General features: G+C 47.4%; 1 long non-coding RNA gene across 1 annotated transcript in view; it reads left to right on the plus strand.

Moving 5' to 3' along the window:
• Positions 1–12159, plus strand: part of LOC146346701 (uncharacterized) — a 47831-nt gene that overhangs the window by 19030 nt on the left and 16642 nt on the right. The window contains exon 3 of the long non-coding RNA XR_014790018.1: positions 6612–6727. This is a non-coding gene — a long non-coding RNA (uncharacterized LOC146346701). The remainder of the gene's footprint in view (positions 1–6611; positions 6728–12159) is intronic.

A 12159-nucleotide genomic window follows, 5' to 3' on the forward strand; every position in this document is an offset into this window, starting at 1 on the left:
GCCTATCATGGCTAGATTTCCAAAGTCAGCTGTGATAGGCTATGTTAATCATCACGTAGCCTATCACGGGTGACTTTGGGGAAGAAAAAAAAAGCGTGTACGCAAATGGCGGCGGCCCATGGGCTATTTGCGTTGCCCTTATTTTCGCCATAGTCTACGTAAATCTTTATGTAGACTAGACGTGCCAAAATAAGGAACACAAATGGCGGCGCCCATGGGCCGCTGCCATTTGCGTACGTGCTTTTTTTTCCCCTCAAAGTCACCCGTGATAGGCTACGTGACGATTTACGTAGCCTATCACGGCTGACTTTGGAAATTTAGCCGTGATAGGCTACGTAAATCGTCACATAGCCTATCACGGGTGTGTGTTGTTGTTTTTTTACTTACTTTTTTATTTTGTAATGGTGGTGGCGGCAGCTGGTCGGGAGACCGGCCGCCGCCCCTGCCCCCCACGAAACGTCACCAAACCGCTGCTGGGACCCGCCGCCGAGAGGGACATTCGCTGAAGGTAAGTCCCATCCGGGGGGGGGGAGAATTTACCCAACACTTTCAGGGGGCCGAATGCCTCGGCGCTCAGCGTCCCGAAGATTCGGGGAGAAATTCTCTGCCATCCCTACTCCTTCTGTCCATTCCTTGTCTGTTGTGCTGCATTGGAACCTGTTTGTCTTTGACCTGGGGCCAATCTAAGCGGAAACATTTTATGAAGCGATCTGGGCAAAAGCCGCATTTTCACAGAATCAAATTAGCTCTTTCCACAGTACACACAGCGCTGTATTCCTCAGCTTTTGTGGTGTATACAGGAACTGAAGTCTAGGGATGTACGAAACGACTTACCTGTTTCGTTTCGTACATTCGCGGTGGGGGGGGGAGGCGCTCCGTCCCTCCCCCCGAAATCCTCGCTGGCCAGCTCCACTCTGCAGTGACTCTGTGGAGCGGCTGGCCGGGGCAGCCCACAGCGACATCCAGCCGCTGCTGGGCTGCACAGGGACACAAATGGCGGCCGCCGTAGCAGCCGCCATTTACGTCCCTTTTTTGCCGTGATAGGCTATGTAAGTATTTACGTAGCCTATCACTGCCTCCGCAGGGATGCAAAAGGCGTCCCTGCGTTAGCCGTGATAGGCTACGTAAGTATTTATGTAGCCTATCACGGCCAAAATGGTGAAGCGAATGGCGGCCGCAAACACTGCCGCCATTCGCAGAGCAGCATGAATGGCAGCAGGTGAGTGCTCTGTTTCGCGCACCTTTCGTGGGGGGGGCGGGGGGCTTCGTTCCGCCATGGGTTTTGGGGGGCCAAATGCACTGGCATTCGGCCTCACCGAGATCCATGGCAGAATTCTCCACCAACCCTACTGAAGTCGCATTAGCTGGGGTGGGCAGGTCCCGCCGCAAGTTGAAATGAACTCCAGCTAGGGATGTACAAAAGTTCCGCCACGGATCTTGGGGAGGCCAAATGCGCTGGCGGAACTCCGATCCGTGGCGGAACTTTCAAAGATCCGTGGCGGAACTTTCGAAATCGGTGGTGGAACGGCCCGCCCCCCCCGGGACGGGACTTACCTTGGGTGGATCTTCCTGCCGCCGCTGCTATTTCCAGTTAAAAAGCAAAACAAAACAAAAAAACATGATAGGCTACGTAAAGATTTACGTAGCCTATCACAGCTAGATTTTAAAAAAACACCGTGATAGGCTACGTAAATGTCTACGTAGCCTATCACGGCTGACTTAAAAAAAAAAAGCGCATACGCAAATGGGGAGCGAATGGGGAGCAAATAGCGTAGTAGACGCTACGCTATTTGCGTTCCCCTTATTTTCGCCATCTTAGTCTACATAAATGTTTACGTAGACTAAGACGTGCCAAAATAAGGAACGCAAATGGCGGCGCCCATGGGTTCTGCCATTTGCGTACGCGTGGTTTTTTTTCTTTTAAATCAGCCGTGATAGGCTACGTAAACATGTACGTAGCCTATCACGGCTGACTGCAGGGATGCAAACGGTGGCGGCTACGGCTGCCGCCATTTGCGTCCCTGCTAGCCAGCAGCCGGATGTCCAGCTGCTGGCGAAGCCAGCCGGCGGCTCCGCAGAATCCCTGTGGAGCGGAGCCGGCCGGCCAGGATTCCGGGGTGGAGGAACGGAGCGCCTCCCCCCCTGGCCAGGATTCTGGGGGGGGGACGGAATGCCTCCCCCCCAGCATCAGCATAATCCACGAAAGGTAAGTCACTTTCGTACATCCCTAACGCCAGCAATTGCGTAGGTGCAGGGCAGCCAATCAGCAGAAGCTGGGCTCCCCCCTCCCTTGTGTGTTCAATGAGGTGCAATGGAGGACTTGCTTACGAGTAGATGTTCATGACAACCCCCCCCCCCCACATACACACACGTATGAGGCGGGGAGGCAAGCAGGCAGAATGAGCAGGAGTGCAAGAGGCGCAGAGAGCACAGAGCCAGTGAGGAGGGAGAGCAACTAGCCCATTGTCTTCAATGTATATTAACTGCCCAATCAACAGGCTTCCCCTGCCCCAAACAAACACAGGCTCAATGAAGTGCCTCTGAGTACATGTTCATGAAAATCATCCACCCTGGCAATCACCCTTTCTTAGGTGTGCAGCTTCAAATCAACAGGCATCCACCGTTTCTCAGCTGTGCTCCTTCATAGATGCACATTTTCGAACAGCAAGGCTGGCTTCCCCCCACTCCCTAGCCCAGTGACTAATTAAAGTGAGAGGCAGCAACTGAGCCAGCCTTTCTCAGCTGTGCTCCTTCATAGCTGCACAGTTTTACAACAGCAGGGCTGGCAAAGTGGAATTGAAGGCAATGAGTTACATCTGGATAGACATGCTTACCCCTCCACTCTCCCCCATCCCATGCAACTCTCTCTTCCGCCAATCTGCGCTGCTGTCAGGGTGGAAACTGAGTCGATAGAACCCCAGAGCAGTTCTGATTCTGAGGAGAATCAGCAATCCATGGGAGAGGAGCCAGGTCATCCCTCACAGGCTCAGCACCTGGCAGAGATTCCTCCTGCCAGCATTCCTGAGATAGATAGTGATCCTAGCAGTGAGAAAGTGCGGGAGGGGGGCTTGCTAGACGCTTAACACAGACACAGGGAGCGACGAGCGATTGAGGGCATGGAAAGGAGGCGTAGCACCCGTTTGGCACGCAAGCAACGGCCACCTCCTGTGGACCCAAGGGAAAGAGGGAGGATTTCTCCCTAGCCCATAAGTTCAGGGTCTTCAAGTAATTCTCCTTCAAACGGGGATCAACTGCCTACTCGGAGCATAGGCTACTCTGCTGTTCATTGCTTAGTCGCTGGTGATTAGCATCTGAAAGAGTCATTAAGTTGTAAAAGGATTAAAGCCTTGAAAAGAATCCTTTCGTCTGTGTCTTGAGTTGGCTATTGGAGTAGACTGAAAGAGGCCACTAGGGCGCTCCTGACAGCTGCTTTCACCAGCCTGCGCTGAACCCAGCTGAGGTCACACAGATTCCCAAACAGCACTGAAGCCACTGTGACAGGAAAATCTGACACAAAATGAGTTTGGAAAAAAACTGGATTTAGGGCAAGAAATGCTGGGCTAGCTACAGAGAGCAGTGTGAGTCATCTGACACTATCAATTCGGGGGTGGAGTAGAACCAGAGGAAAAGCCCCATGTAGATGGGGCTCTGGTCTGTTCTAGGGATGTACGAAAGTGACTTACCTGTTCGCGGATTATGTTGATGGGGGGGGGAGGCGTTCTGTCCCCCCCCCCGGGAATCTTGGCCCGGGGGGGAGGCTCTCCGTTCCTCCCCCCCGGAATCCTGGCCGGCTGGCTCCGCTGCGCAGGGATTCTGCGGAGCCGCTGGCCGGCTCTGCCAGCAGCCGGACATCCGGCTGCTGGCTAGCAGGGACGCAAATGGCGGCGGCCGTAGCTGCCACCATTTGCATCCCTGCAGTCATCCGTGATAGGCTACGTAAATGTTTACGTAGCCTATCACGTCTGACTTAAAAAACAACAACAACAACATGCGTACGCAAATGGTGGCGGCCATGGCTGCCGCCATTTGCGTTCCTTATTTTGGCACTTCTTAGTCTACGTCAAGATTTACGTAGACTAAGACGGCGAAAATAAGGGGAACGCAAATAGCGTAGCGTCTACTACGCTATTTGCTCCCCATTCGCTCCCCATTTGCGTACGCGCATTTTTTTTTTTAAGTCAGCCGTGATAGGCTACGTAGACATTTACGTAGCCTATCACGGTGTTTTTTTAAAATCTAGCTGTGATAGGCTACGTAAATCTTTACGTAGCCTATCATGTTTTTTTGTTTTGCTACGCTATTTGCGTTCCCCTTATTTTCGCCGTCTTAAGTCTACATAAATTTTGACGTAGACTAAGACGTGCCAAAATAAGGAACGCAAATGGCGGCTGTAGCCGCCGCCATTTGCGTACGCGCGGTTTTTTTTTTAAAGTCAGACGTGATAGGCTACGGAAACATTTACGTAGCCTATCATGGTTTTGTTTTTTTTTAACCTAGCCGTGATAGGCTACGTAAATCTTTACGTAGCCTATCACATCTTTTTTTTTTTTTTTAACTGGAAATGGCGGCGGCCGCCACCGCTGCCGCCGGAGCCGCCGCTGCCTGGAAGATCCGCCCCAGGTAAGTCTCGTCCTGGGGGGGTGGGGGGGCAGGCCGTTCCGCCACCGATTTCGGGTGGCCAAATGCACTTGCATTCGGCCTCCCCGAGATCTGTGGCAGAATTCTCTGACATCCCTAGTTGAGACCCTGCCTTTTGCCTGATCCCTGTTTGTGCTGACCACCTTGGAACCCTTGGACCCTTGAACTTGCAACTGCTAAGCTCAGCCTCAGACTCTGGAAACATGGCGAGAGCTACAGAGAACCACTTCTCTGGTTCCACAGTCAGTTCTGCCTTCAGTCTGGACTACCATGCACAAAAATTAATCCCAGGTTGAAAATAAGCCCAAATTGGACTGTGTTAATCTTGTCCAAATGACTATACCTCACAACCTGAATCTACTTAATGGGCAAGGCAACTCTTATGATAGCAACTGAAGGAACCAAAGTGTTCTGCAAGCGGCTGCATTCATGGATTTTATTTCATGGATTTTTAAACCACCTTTCTGGATACATTATCCTCCCAAGGCAGTTTGCAATAATCAATAAAACAACATACTAAGATAATTTAAACACATTAAAATGCTAAAACATAACACAAGACAAAAAATTCCTAATAGCAGTACACAAATCAATATATTAGATAAAAGCAACCAGATAAAAATAGCAGCAAATAACTTTAAAATACATATTGTCAGAGGATAAGAACAGTTACAGCACCACAATCACTCAAAAGCTGACTGGAACAGGTAGGTCTATAGAACCACCTAAAGGCCTAAAAGGAGGGGATCAAGTGTATTTCCCTGGGGAGAGTATTCCGGAGATGTGGGGCCACCACAGAAAAGGCCGTATATGTGGTATTCATAGCTCTTGCTGATGGCCCAGAGAGCAGAGCCTCAGATGCTGAACTTAAGGCTTGGGCAGCTACGTAGGAATACAGGTGGCTCTTCAGACAGCCTGATCCCAAACAGTTCTGGGCCCAATCTACATGGAAATGGTATGAGAACCACTTTGAGGTTATATCCAGATTTTCATGAAATTGACTTTGGTCTGTCAGCTGCACACGAAGCAAGACAAGTGGAGTATACAGTACCTAAAAACTAGCCTTCACAGGCCGACCTGTACTTTAATCTGTATACTTTGAGGGTGGGTGGGTGGAGTCCAGCAAGTAGAACTGAATGTAATTAACTGCGTAGGTGCTGCTCAGCAAATGAGAGGGGTTTGTTCCCTGTCCCTGTCTGTGCTTCCCTGCTCAGGAAAGTTTAATGGAAGCACTGAATTAAGCCCTAGTTCACCCCCCCTCCATCCGCCACTGGGAAATTGTGAAAGATTTAAACAGAGCTACTGCGCTATTCTGAATGGGGAAAACAGGCTAATCTGCTATTGTGAATGCTTGAAACAGCGCTGCTGCTCTATTCTGGGCAAGTGACTCAATCTCTCTCTCCCCTCTTGCCTGGGCAGCTTTCGATAGGCTGCTCATGGCCCCCCATTTCCAGACCAGTACCTGCAAGAGGTGGTGGTGAAGTAGCAGCTGTGGTAGTAAAGGCCTGGCACCAGACGAAATGGGAAGGCGAGGAGAGCAGAAGGAAAGGGGAGACGCCAGGAGCATGCAAGAACTTTGTCCCTAGGCAGCCGCTTGGTGGGCCGAAGCTGGAGCCACTTGGGGGGGGTGGAGGTTGGGGTTAGATGATGGTGCCTCGCCTGGGTCCCCACACCTCAAGCAACAACAGCAGGAGAAGAGCACTGGCCAAAAGGCCAGAGAAAGAGTTCACCCTGCCCCTTCCTCCTCTCTCTTTTCCAGTTCTTGGTGGCGGCTGCTGCTGCGCCCAGAGATGGTGCCGGCTCCACCCCTTGACCAAGTCACTGCCAGGTCAAACAAGGCACACCCAGGTCAAACACGGCACACCCAGGATTTAATGCGGGGGGTCGGAGCACACTGTTGCGGAGCTGTGCCGGAGCTGCCTTTAAGGAAAACCATACACTAAAGCGACTTTTTGAAAATGTGCCTTCTCCAGAGGGAAGCTGTGGGGTTGCTGTGGATTGGCGACAGCGTCATCTCTCACCAACGACCCCGATGTGCTCTCCCTCCTCACTAAATCAGCAGTGTGGGCTTGCTCCTGGAGAAAACTAGGTAAGGAAAAGTAACCTAGAGCAACAAACCTACATGACAGCAGCCCCAGCTACATGACAGCAGCCCAGTGTTAAGTTCCATTGTTGCACACTCCAGTCTTCTGTCTGCATTACCTATAAAATTTGCTTCAGCAAATATTACAGTCCTGATCACCACGGCCCTCAATACGCTCACATAAAGAAGCATATTGGGTTTTCAAAATACATTCACTCGATGGTTTCCATGCGTTCAAGAGAGGCTTCATTTTACAAAGTTGCTGAATACCAATTGCTTCAACTCTGCAGATTTTACATCAGGACAGGAGAACAGTGATGTGACCTTTCCCATCTGCTTTGTTTGAATGCGGTATTTCGAAATGCTAATCAATTTAAGTGTCTGTTGTATTAATGAACAGAAAGTTGACATGCTCATGTGAAGCCCATATAAAACCTTTCTTTAGAAAATGTTCTCGCTAGTAGTTTCCCACTTACTATAAAGGTTACCCTGGAGTTGGCTAAACATATAAATATTAAGAATCCTATTGCTTTGCTGAAGCAAAACTCTCAGAAATTAATGTTCAGGTTGAAAGATATGCAACGATGGCAAATTCACAGATGGGGCTTTTCATTCTCCTCTGTAAAATGACTTTTTTGCCAGCTGTGTTGTGGTGGAGAGCAACACAGATCCTGATCCTGTGTATGGCCTCAGGCAGTCATACTCTAGTCACTTCCAGGTTAGATTACTGTAACATGCTTGACATGGGGCTGCCCTTGAAGACAGTCCAGAAGATTCAGTCCAGATTATTCTATACTTATCTAATAATCAGCTTTGGGGAGCAATCCTATGGGGATAGGCAGCTGCTTCTGAACTCAGAGGCGACTGCCTAGCCAATGCAGGGCAGGCAAAGCACGGAGGGGATCTTTGCCTCCATGCTCCGGCTGCCCTGCATTTGCAGCTAGACAGCCGATTGCAGCTGTCCAGCTGCAGCGCTTCAGAGCAGGGGGGGAGACAGCTGGATGACGCATAGGAAGTGTCGTACTGGAAGTCCCCACCCTCAGGATGCCCCCTTTCCTCTCGCTCCACGCTGCTGTTATGAGCGCAGAGCCTGGGATGATCTGTGCTGCCTATGAGGTGGTGGGGAAGGGGGCAGGGAGGTGGTTTTCTGGGAACCGACCTTGGAGTGCGGGCTCCAAGATCGGTCCCGAAAACTGAATAATAATAGTCCAGCCGCTGTCTAGCAGCCATAGGATTGTGCCCTTAGTAGGCTGACCGTATTTCTTTGAGACAAAAACGGGATATTGGGATGACAGAAACAGGAAGGGGTAATGTAATATTCAATATTCATGAAAAAGTAAGACGATAACGGAAGTTTTATTACATGAACATACTGAGCTAACAATTATTCTTCAGTGACAGAACTCATATAAAAATTTAGGTAGACGTAGAGGGGGACTGTATTTCACCACGATCGTACCATGAATATTTCTCTGATGAAGTCATCTTATGCAGCAAATTTCGGTCTTTCAACACCTTATCATAAAAATCCTCACACTCCGTGACACAATTTTGTTTTACAACTAACATAGCCCTCCTTGTCTCAACACTTAATCTAGATTAAGGATTAATCTAGGACTGCAGTGGCCAGACTGCAAAAAATCATAAACATGCACCAAAAAGAAAAACGGAATGAACACCCCGACTGCTATCACAAGTCAGTATATGCTAATGTCCCACCGGAGAGTTCCGCTGTAATAAAAAAATACCTAACAGCCTGTTGAACCAAAAATGAGTCAGAAAAGTCCAAATCAAACTGAATGTAGGGCAGAAAGAATATCTATGGGCGGAATAATGGTAGAAATAACAGTAAGACTCACCCTCCTGGCTCCCACAGGCTGAATGGGGCTTAGCGACCGCCTCTTGAATTCCCCGCCACTGCAGACAAGCAAGAGGGAGGCGTCTGATCGCCGCTAGGTCAAGAAGCCTGGCCCTGACTGGATAAAGTAAATGGAACTTCCTCTTTCGTCACACGAGTAGCTTTACTGCACACATTGATTAGCATAGGGCCTTATGATGAACGTGTTCAGTTTTTTTACAAAAAATTAAAAATGGGACAAAATTGACATACTTAAACAACGGGACGGTCGGGAAATATGAAAAAAATGGTACTGTCCCGTTTAAAACGGTATGTATGGTCAGCCTAGCCCTTAGAGATTGGTGTAAATTTTCTTCCAGTTTCAATTCAAGTCGCTAGTCTTGACCTTTAAAGCCCTAAATAGTCTGGGATCTGAATAATTCAAGAATCACCCTTCCCAATATGAACCTACCTGGGAACTTCATTCTACTTTTGAGACCCGACTTTGGGTTTCCCCTCCATTAGACATTCAGCAGGATAGGTACCAAAATAAGACCTTTCAACTATGGTACCCAAAATAGCCTCCTGAAAGAGTTCAGACTGTCCCCATTTCTGCTTGCTTTTAGACAGGCAAAGAATATTGGTTTTATTTTAGTGTGCTTTAAAAAAAAGAAGAAGATATTAATAGGTCTGTGCTACTACTGCCATTTTTAGTCTGCATTTGTTTGTTTGGGGGTGGATTTTGTTGTTGTAAATTCACTATTTTGCTGTGTATTTCTGTTTTTATTGTAAGCTGCCTTGAATTTTCTTTAGAAAGATGGTCTATAAATTCCAGCAATAATTAAGGATAAAATAATAAGAATGGTTTGTCAGACATGAACTCAAGTGATGATGAACAAGTATTGTCAGGCTTCTGGTGGAACATTCAGAAAACCACATATTACTGTGGGACTACAACATGTAAGGGGCCGCGGTGGCTTAGTGGTTAAGACGCTGAACTGCAGACCGGAAGGTCGGCAGGACAGCAGTTCAAGACCCGAGTGCCGTGTGACGGAGTGAGCTCCCGTCTTCAGTCCCAGCTCCTGCCAACCTAGCAGTTGGAAAGCAAGAAATTGCAAGTAGATAAATAGGTACCACCTCGGCGGGAAAGGTGACAGCGTTCCGTGCACCTCGGTGTTCAGTCATGCTGGCCACATGACCATGGAAGCGTCTTCGGACAGCGCTGGCTCTTCGGCTAAGAAACGGGGATGAGCACCGCACCCCAGAGTCAGACACGACTGGTTGGGGACACCTTTACCTTTTTACAACATAAAGCAAAAAAAAAAAAAAAAAAAGTTAGGAGTGGGGGTGGGGAGGAAATCAATGGAATCTGTCCTCAATAATGGCTGTACAAGTGAAAGCCAGCCAGTGTACATACAGGAAATGTATAGAGCCTTGGCTTAATGTAGGAGACTGGAGAAAATAACCTTTGGAAGTTATGGTCATGAATCAGCAGTCATACACTAGTATTAGGGACCCATCTCGTTTGTAGTTCCTTTGTTTTGTTTATGAAGTTGCGATGAAGTGACCGGTGCCAATTTGGTGCACTTATGTAATGCAGTAAAGACAGAAATATATTTTATTTATTATAAGTTTATTATGAATAAACTTGTTAAAAAAAACAATACCCCTGCAGTCCACAAGATGTTTTCTCCAGTCCTACAATCCCAACATCCCCCAATATGTAATTGCAAGATAAACACAATGGCCACATCTCTCCAGTCCTTAAAATGCTGTGCTGGCACCTGGTCCCTTTTCCTAGCACAATTCAAGGTGATGGTTTTAACCCCTAGAACCCTAAACAACTTAGAGTTCAGATCCCTTAAGAACCACCTACTCCCCCTGAAGTGGACCAGACGTTCATTCTCAGAGGGTCTTCTCTGGATACTCCCCCCCTCCCTGCCTTTAGACACGAATAGGGCCTTTCTGGTTGTGGTGCCCAAACTCTGGAATGCATTGCTGTCCCCAGGGAGGCTTACCTGGCACTGAGTTTCATGTCCTTTTGGTTTCAGGTGAATAGCTTTTATTCACCCAGGGTTTTTAAAGATTTTTTTAATTCTTATGTGTATTTTGTTAAGCTTTCTGTTTTAATTGCTAGTTCCCTGCTGTGTTTTTGCTATGTTTTAGACCAATTTGCATATTTTAGGCTGCAACCCTATACATGCTAATCTTGGGAGTAAATCCCATTGTAAGCCAAGCTGATTTCGTCTCAGCAGACCTATATAGGATTGCACTGTTTTGTGTTAGCATATTTGTTATCCGCTCTGTGAGTCCTTTGAGATGAGTAGCAAGGCATACACGTCTAAAACAAATAATAAAACATTTTTAAAATGTCTGCCAACAACCGGGGCCAGAATCCCAAGGACCTTTTTTTTTTTTTTTGCACAACGTTTGTTAGCTATTAATGTCCTCCTATTCAGTGGAGACTTTTGTGCGAGTGTGGTGGATTATATTAATACTTGGATAATTTCCGGCATTACCAGAAAAGGACAGCGACCTAAAAAACTTAAGTACAAAGAAGGCAATATGTCAGCATTCCGATTTGTGCTCTTTCTTGTACATCGGAGAGTCTTTTCCTTCTACCCATTCAGTCTCGGGATGAGTGACAGCACATGAGGTCTGTCTCCTCTGCCTTTTTGATCTTCAGACAGTAAAACAATGGGCCTGCCCTCTGTTTTTATTTAACACTACTCCTACTTACATTATTTAGTCCAAAATGGATAGCTTTAATCTAGATGAGATTTGGACAGAATAGGATCCTTTGTTCAAAATTGAAAAGGTTGAATTCCCTGCTTTAAAAAACACAATTTAAGCTACTCTCTTGTAGATCTGTTAGATACCTATCCTAGTCAGTTGCACATTCTGGCAATAACTTTTATGAAGGCTTTGTTCGCTGCAATTAAGCTCCATTTATACTTGTCAGGAAATCTTGTGACTGTACTTCGTAAGTGAATATAACCCAGCATCTTTCATATATATATATATATATATCTCATATATGTGGGCCAGAGTGTCCTCTTTCCTCTTCATTCCACGTTTCTTTAATTCTACTTCCTACACACACATCATGCACACACACTCACACTCCTGTCCTGCTGTGCATTGTTCCAAACAAAGTTCAGTAGCACCATCCAGTGGATGTATGAAATCACTACAGCAGCACATCTTAAACCATTCAAAACCTTCCTAACACAGTTCTCTCACACCCCACAGGAGTGGTTTGCATCGGAGGCGTAAAAGCCCTAGAAGCCACGGTACTGGTACAGAATAAGAAGCATAATGCAAGAAAGACGCTACCTTTTAATTTGGAGAAACCAGTGTTTGAAAAGCAGGTTGCAAATTTAAAACTTGTGCAGAACTTAAGGCTTGTTACTGGAGAGCAGGCAGGATAATTGGGGGGGGGGGCAAGTGACATTTCTCTGCCAGTTTATGATGTTTGACCAGCTTACCCCAAGTTTACAGACTCTTTTTACAGACTTTACAGCGAGGACACATGCAGGCAGAATATGTGCAATTTCTTGGTTAGTCATGAGGTGAGAATCTCATAAGAATGTCTCCATAC

This window comes from Heloderma suspectum, chromosome 4, assembly GCF_057233095.1.
Source record: "Heloderma suspectum isolate Gila_16-S chromosome 4, 16-S_ref, whole genome shotgun sequence".
Classification (NCBI taxonomy): Eukaryota; Metazoa; Chordata; class Lepidosauria; order Squamata; family Helodermatidae; genus Heloderma; species Heloderma suspectum.